The following is a 7,930-nucleotide window of genomic DNA, read 5'->3' on the forward strand; positions in this document are numbered from 1 at the left end:
CTGGAGGGACAAAACAGCCACCAGCCGCTTCTATGCCAGGGCTCAACATGTTGGGACATGTTCTTAAAGTCCAGGGGGCCAAGCAGAGCCATAGCCTGATGTCTGGGCGTGTTTGCCAGGAAGCAGACAGCTTAGGGACAGAGGGAGGCTCAGCCTGGGGAACAGATCAGCCGCCACCCAGGAAAGGTGAAAAGCCCACATTTGAAGAAGGAGGATGTGAGGAGTGCTCAATGGTGGCTGCAGGAGCTGCTCGGGAAGGGAGAGGAAGTGTTGGGAACAATGTCACCATTTCTCAGAAAAGGCCTGGGGAGTCCCAAACAGGGGCAGTCAGCTTTCAGAGGAATTCACCTCCACACAGGTTCCCAAGAAGTGGGACCCCAAAGAAGAGACAGAACAGAGCTATTATTATTTTACTGAGCAGAAGTCCTGTTTGCCTTTTTTTTTTTTTTAGAGGAAAAATGAGATTGGGAGCCTCCATCCTGATCTGCTGGGGGCTTTACCCAGCCAGTACCAAGATCAGGACCGATCATACAGTAAGGCAGAGAAGTATGTGACAAAATTTGTGCCACACAAACGCTTCTAGCATCTCTGAGCCAGAAATGTCACCTTGCCAAAGCCTAAAAATCTCATCATTAGAAACCCATTCCTTTGACTTAACTCTGCTCTTCATTAAATAAGATCTTACAGGCAAAATGCTTAGCATAGTGCCTGGCACATAGATACCACTCTATGAATATTAGTTATTATTGCTACACAAACACCTCCAGGGAAGGCATACCTTGGAACTGAGTAATCACCTACATTTTAGTGGGTATCTTAATTTAGACTTCCTAGAAAACATACTCTGAAGTGGAGATTTGCTTGAAGAAGGTTTCTCGGGGAGTGCATTTGCAATCAACTCCTTTATACCTGTGGAGGTATAAAGGGAACAGGATTGGGCAGAGGAAGAGTTGGGCTACGATGGAGGCTGAAGGCCCGAGAGAGGCCTCAGCTGATCCTGCTGAGAGCTCTGGAACTGGGATGGTCCTGCAGAATTCTCTGGGCCTTCATACCCCTGCTTCAACCAGTCCCTTGGATATGAAAGCATGACATTGGGCAAGAGAGCTCCTGTAGCTGAGGCTGAGTCTTGAAGAAGGACTCAGCTGTAAGCATCAGCAGCCAATGTTCCCAACAGTCAGTGGGGAGAATGAGTGCATAGGTCCCGCACAGGGTTCTGGGTGGCATTGCACAGTATGCGTGAGTTGGTCAGATCATTTCAGGTTGACAAGGTTGGAGAGGAAACTTTGCAAACACAGACCGCCTGAGGAGCAAAGGGTTCACTGTGTCTTACACATATATTCTCTCCTCTTCCTGGAATGAGTGTTCCTCGCCAACCTACTCTGCCTCCACCCCTTTCTCCACCTGTTGAACTCCTACTGATCCTTCATGACCCAACCTACATGACTCTTTTGGGGAGGCCTTCTCAGGGCTCCTTCTGGTTCCCAGAGCTCCTGGCGAGCAATCCAGTTCACTCAGCTCTGCTGGCCTGCTTGGTTTATGTGCCTACTGCGTCCCCCGAGATGGGAACCTGGAGGGGATGCGGCCATATTTTATTCATCTTTGTACCTTTGAAGCCTAGCAGGCTCAGCCAAAGCTCAGTGAATATTTATGGAAAGGCCATTTTTGGCCTGCACTTTGAAGTTAGGCTTCAGTGCCACTGCTTCTGATTCTCTCTTTTATTTACTTATTCATCTATTCACTCACTCATTAATTTAAAAATAATACTGTTAAAAAAATAATAATACTGTTAAAACTCACTGGTCAACCCAAAACTAGAACATTACAAATCATTGACCCCTTTCTGTGAGTTCCTCTCCTCTCCTTCCTCCCTATCCTGAAGTAAACAGTATTTTAATTTTATGTTGAACTTGCCTTTGTTTTCAACAGTTTTATCACATGTGGCCAAGATAGTAATGCTCATCCATTTTTTTCTGGGCTGTCCTGCATTTCCCAGCCTCTTCTTGCAGTGGGGGAGGTCGTGTGACTAGCTCTAACCAATGAAGTGTAAGCATAAAGCAACTTCTTCAGCCTTTCTGTCCTCCAAGGCTGTGGCAAAAGTGAGGTCTCATGTCCCAGATGGTACTGACATAGAGTAGGGCAATGGGACAATGGTCATGCCATTATAAAATCTTTTTAGCCTGTGAAAAAGGCCCAGCTTATTCTTTAACTTAATCTATATGCTGTTCTTCCTTTTCTTCCAGCCCTTTAATTAAGTAACTTTGTAACTAAGACAAGAGATAGACCTCTGAAGTGTACATGAACCTCTGTGGACAAAGAATGCTGAAGTCCAGATTAACACAGTTACCTAAATAACTCTGTTCTTAAGACAAAACTTCAAAGAAATTATGAATCAGCTATATACGTCATGCCTTATGCTGACCCCTACCCAAAAGGCCCTATAAAACCCCAAACCCTTAAGGGTGCCTCCTCTTTGCATACTGTCTTATATCAAATAAACTTCCTTGTTGCCTAAGCCAGTTGCACTTGTCTCTGAACTCTTCGCCATGATAAAGATGAGAACTCTCCAACCTCCACCTCTGGTGGTAAATGTCTTTGTCACTTTGCTGTTTCATTCAGCATTCTTAACAACTTTTCTTAACACAACCCTTTTCTTTCTCCCTGTTTTATTTTAGACCAGTAGGGAAGTGGAAGTTCTCAGAACATAAACTCACTCCATCCAATGCTCTGTGGCTTTCCCAAATCCTGGGGTGGTAGGGGCTTAGTTCCCACACTGCAGATTCAAGGGAACACTGGACTCCAGGTGGCCCTGGCTTTAGGCGTTGGCAAGGGATCTGCCCTATGCTGAGCAGGAGTTCAGTGAACTTCCCTGTCCTCCCTCTGTTCTTCCTTGCTCCCTGCTGCCTGCATGGCTGCTGCCATTTGCTTCTACTCTCGCTTTAATGAATTCCTTCCTTACCTATACTCGTCCGACCTAGTTGAGAATTCTTTCTCCATCAGTGACAAGAATCCTCCCCTGTCCAGGTTGAAGTTTCACCTAGAGTGCAGGGAGAGAGACCTCCCCAGATGTAGCTGCCCGACCGCAGTACCACCTCAACCTGATGGAGCCTCCATCAACCTGGGTCCCTGAGTGACTATATGGGGCAGAGTGACCCACCAACTTGTTTGGGATATATATGTGAGGAAGATGTGACCCTTTGTTGAGCAAAGTCACTGAAATGGGAGAGTACTGGTTACTGCAGCATAGCCTACCTAAGATTTATCCATGTAGCGGTGGACGGTTGTGGTTTGTGGAGTCTGGCACCCAGTGAAGCACACCTCTGGACATTCACCCTCTTTGTAGCTGCCTCTCCCTGAGTCTGTCTGGCTTTTGACTCTTTTAGCCAATAGAATGGGACAGAAGCAATCCTGTGCCTGTTCCAAGCATAAACCTTCAGAAGTCCTAGCAATTCTACTTCTGCATTCTTGGGGACCTTGTGTGTGAGATGTTTGACTACTCTGAGACCCCCAATTTGTGAGAAGTCACGTGCAGAGGTCATGTTCAGTATAACTGAGTCCCCCCTACCCAATAGCTCCAGCTGATCTCCCTGACTGCCAGTGTCAACATGCCTGCCATGTGAGTGGGACCATCCTGAAAGCTGATCTTCCAGTCCCAGCTGAGCCTCCCCAGTTGAAGCCACACAGAGTAGAGACAAGCCATCCCCAATGAGCCCCTGCCTAAATCATAGAATTATGAGCAAGTAAATGATTGTGGTTGCCACCAGGTTTGAACATGGCTTGTTACTGTAGCAATTCATAATTAAAACAGGGTGCAATAATTTTCACTGTTACTTAACATCCATTGGTTCCTTCTTCTGTCAATGTGCACTGGATTATTTCCAATTTTGTGTTATTGGGCATAGGGCCTGCTCTCATTATTCTTATTCCTGCCTCTGGGGCATGTGGACAGGAGTTTCTCCTGGATGTATATGCCTAGGAACAGAACTGCCCCACAGTCTTCCTGTCAGGAGAAAAATGATTAGAGTGTTTGGGCCTGTCTTTCTCTTTCAGATTATCAGAATAAGTCTGGAGCTTATTGAATTATCATTAATTGGATTTTTGTGGAGGGAGAAAAAGGAATCCAAAGGAATAAGGCACTAAAGGTGGAATTTCAGATACTGGACTTCTGAGAATAGACATTTAGTGGCAAGGAAAATTGCCCACAGTGAGTTCAGTCCTCTGAGCTGGCCTTCCAAGTGTCCCAAACGCCCCTCTCCCCAGGCCCTTTAGCTTATATCAAGCCTTCTGAATGATCCAGAAAAAGTAGGAATTATGCATTCTTTTATTCTTTTCTTCCCTAACACATTATCTTTAAGCTCCTCCCAAGAAAAAGCCCCAGCATGCCTCAAAGGTCTGAAGGTCTTGGGTTCGGATGTTCTGCAAGGCAATGTGGAGTCTTAGAAAGTGATTTCAGGATTTCAGATCCATTATCTCACTCTTCATCATTGCCACCTCCCTGCCTCTCCATCCAGGACCCCTTCGAGTGCTTTAGACTCTATTACACATGGGGAAATGGAGGCCCCAGCAGGTGCTGGCTTTGACTGAGATGACACAGGCAGAGAATCAGAGCAGACCCAGGGCTCTGGCTATAGCTCCCCACCCTCTGCTCCCCTTCCTATCAGCTGCTTGTCCTTGTCTTTGCTTCCCTAGAATAGCTCCGAGTGTCATGCACAGTCATAATGCCATCAGAGCTACTGTGGAATGCAACAGCTGCACCCTCTGAGCCCCAAATGCTGGTGGCCCCAAACTCAGAGCTAGGGAGGAGAAGGTGGCACCACCTCTTCACCTCAGGGGTTCCTAACAACCCTGCACCTGCTCTGAGAAATAATTGTGATGTCTCCTCTTAGGCATATCCAAGCAGCTCAGGGCTAGACTTGGGAAGAAAAGTGGGGGTGTGTTTTAGGATGACTCAAATTTCAGTGGCAACCTAATAGAAGTGTATCTCTCACTCACATAGGAATACAATTGAGGTGTTCTGGTGGGCAAGTGGCTGACCTCTGTGTAGTGATTCAAGGACTCACGCTCTTTCCATCTGTGGTTCCACCATCCCTAGAGCATTGGGATCTCTGCTTCCAGCTGGAGGAAGAATAGATCCATGAAGAAGGCATGCTGACTGGCCTGGCTCAGAAGTGACACGGATCATGTTCCACCCACATGCCGCTGTTGAGAACTTGCCATGTGGCTCCACCTAGATGTAAGGGCCAAGGTAGTTCCTGGATGGGGACATGGTTTTGTGATGACCTGCTAGCCATCTCCGCCACAGCAGAGGAGGATCCCTTCCTTTCCCCCGTCTTCCTATAAGGCCTTTTCCTGCCAAGTTGTTGGACCAGGCCAGTGCCGAACAGTGCCACCCCTGAGCTGCATGACCTTGGACTTCCATATCTTCATTTATAAAATGGTTACTTTCATATCCATGCTCTACAACCTCCCTGAGAAGCTGAGAAAAAAAAATGAAGTAGACGTGAAGCTCCCCAGTTCCGAAAGGGGGAAACCAGGACACAAAGAGACAGTATGGCTCGTCTGAAGTCCCACAACAGGACCTAATGCCCCCGCTCTGGCACACAGGTTTGTTTTGTTTAGTTTTGTTTTTACTAGTCAACATCAAAGTTTGCCGAGAAGTCACTGGACTGAAATGTTGGGAAATGGCTTACTTAGCAAACCCATCTGAAAACCTCCTGGGGGCCTAGGAAAATTACTAAGAAAAGGTCTTTTACTGCCTGAAATGTAGGTACAGACACGATGCCTGGTTCTTGGTGGGGTGTGAGGGTCCCAGCCTGGACTTGGTGGAGGATTGGGGGCTAGGGGAGACTTGTGGGAAGGCCTGTCCTCCTGATCACTGTGCAAGATGCCTGAACTCCCTCCATTAGCCCTTCTTCCCAGGGATCCTCAACACAGGGTGGGGGGAGAGCGCATGCCCTTTTGAAAAATGCTCAGGTTCTACATGCACATGGACTCTCTCTGAAGAACACACAAGAATCTATGACAGTGATTGCCTCTGGGGAAGGGAGCAGGTCCACTATGTCACCCACCCAACAGGGGCACCACTAGTACCAAGTCTGTGTGAACAGTGCCCCCAGGAGTTGTGTTATGCACAGCCTGCCTGTCTCGGGGTGCAAGGCAGGCTTATTCCTCATTATATATATATTAAACATATATTTAATACTATTTTAAATAATAATGAACACAATTCAAAACATATTCCAATTTCTGGTCTTATCTGAATCTACTGAATTAAAATTGGATGAGGGTCACCCAGCTACACCAGTGTGCAGGTATTTTGAAAAATCTACCCAGTTACAGAAACATCCTTGCCCTCCACCCTCCTGATTTTGGGAACCCTGATTTAATCGCCTTTCTCATCTCAGCCAACCCTCCAAGCTGGTGAGGATGAGAGAATGAGGAATAGATGGGGTGGGAGCTCAAGGCCAGCTTGGTCTCCTAGGCAATTGGCCCCCCAGCCCCTGTGACCCCAAGCCCCCGGCCTCCTCACTGCATGCAGGGCAGCAGTGGCTCTGCTGGCCCAGCTCAGGCTGCCTTGCCCGGGCTTGCCTCTTGTTGCATCATCCCCTGGCCTTGCCGGGTGCTAGGAGAGTGAGCCGCCCACTCACTGTGGAGAAAACCAGCTAATTATATCAGCCAGAGACCCAGGGCGGGAGCACGTGGGCCTTTTTCAGCCGACCCAGCCTGTCTGTACTTGCTTTGCATGATTGTTCTTGATTTTCCGAAATAATAACAACTACCAACCATGAAAAAGTCGCCTGGGGCTGTGGAGCCACACTGCTAAAGCAAGAACCCTAGTCCACCTTGCACTCCAGGAGGGACCTCCTCAGCACTCTTAGCTTAGAAAACTAAAATCAAGTTTCTGCACTCCCAAATTTGGCTCAATAGATGAAGCAGCTAAGAGGACAGGATACATGGAATCAGCAGAATCAGAAAGACAAACATTGCTTTGACAGCACCAATAACAACAGCACAGTAATTTATTTTTTTCAGAAGTCTTTAAAATTCTATTTGTAGTTTAGTCAAAAGTGCAGAGTTTTGTTTTTCCATAATTTTCTGTATTTATTTTTTGAGGAAATAATGCATTCACATGGTTCAATCAAAAGACAAAAAATGATATGCATGACCAACACTCCCTCCTGCCCTCCAGCCACTCGTTTCCTTCCCAGAGACTGAGGCTGGTTGCCTGTGTCTCCTTCCAGAGACAGGCTAAGATATCCAGCTCCACAGTCCTTCATCTAAAACCTTGGGGGGCAGATGCATTCCAGAATCCAGAACTTCTCAGATTTTAGACAGATAATAAGATGCATATAACATGTATTCGCTACCACTCCCCGACCCCATGGTAGGTTTTGTAGACCCATTATCCAGGTCTTAGCACTGTACGTTCTATGTCCAAGGAACCCCTCAGTTCCAGGCAAACAGGAAGATTGGTCACCCCAGGTCTGAGGTATAAGGTATTCACACTAACAGGGATAAATAACTGCAAATGGCTTCACATCCTTTCAGCTCAGGTTTTGCTACCAAATAAATGCTACAAACAAAGAAAAACCTTTTGATTTTCAGAAATGTTTGGGTTTTGTCATTGTGGATCTGTAAGCAAATATGCATAGTATTGGACACCTCCCTTTGTCTACTCAATTTATCTTAGAGTTGTTCCACATCAGTACAGAAAAAGCCCCCAATTCCTTTTTCAATGCTGCATAGTACTCCACCACATGGATGACTATTTAGGTTGTTTCCAATCTTTTGCTATTACAAACATGCATAGTTTTAGATGTAGCTAACTACATGGAGGGTGGGTAGCAGAGGACTCAGATCTTCATTTCTAATGCTTATTTGGGTCTGAAAATGTAAGTCCAAGCCTACTCAAAAGTCAGGGGAGAGACAAGAA

Source organism: Manis javanica, chromosome 16, assembly GCF_040802235.1.
Source record: "Manis javanica isolate MJ-LG chromosome 16, MJ_LKY, whole genome shotgun sequence".
In the NCBI taxonomy this organism is placed as follows: domain Eukaryota; kingdom Metazoa; phylum Chordata; class Mammalia; order Pholidota; family Manidae; genus Manis; species Manis javanica.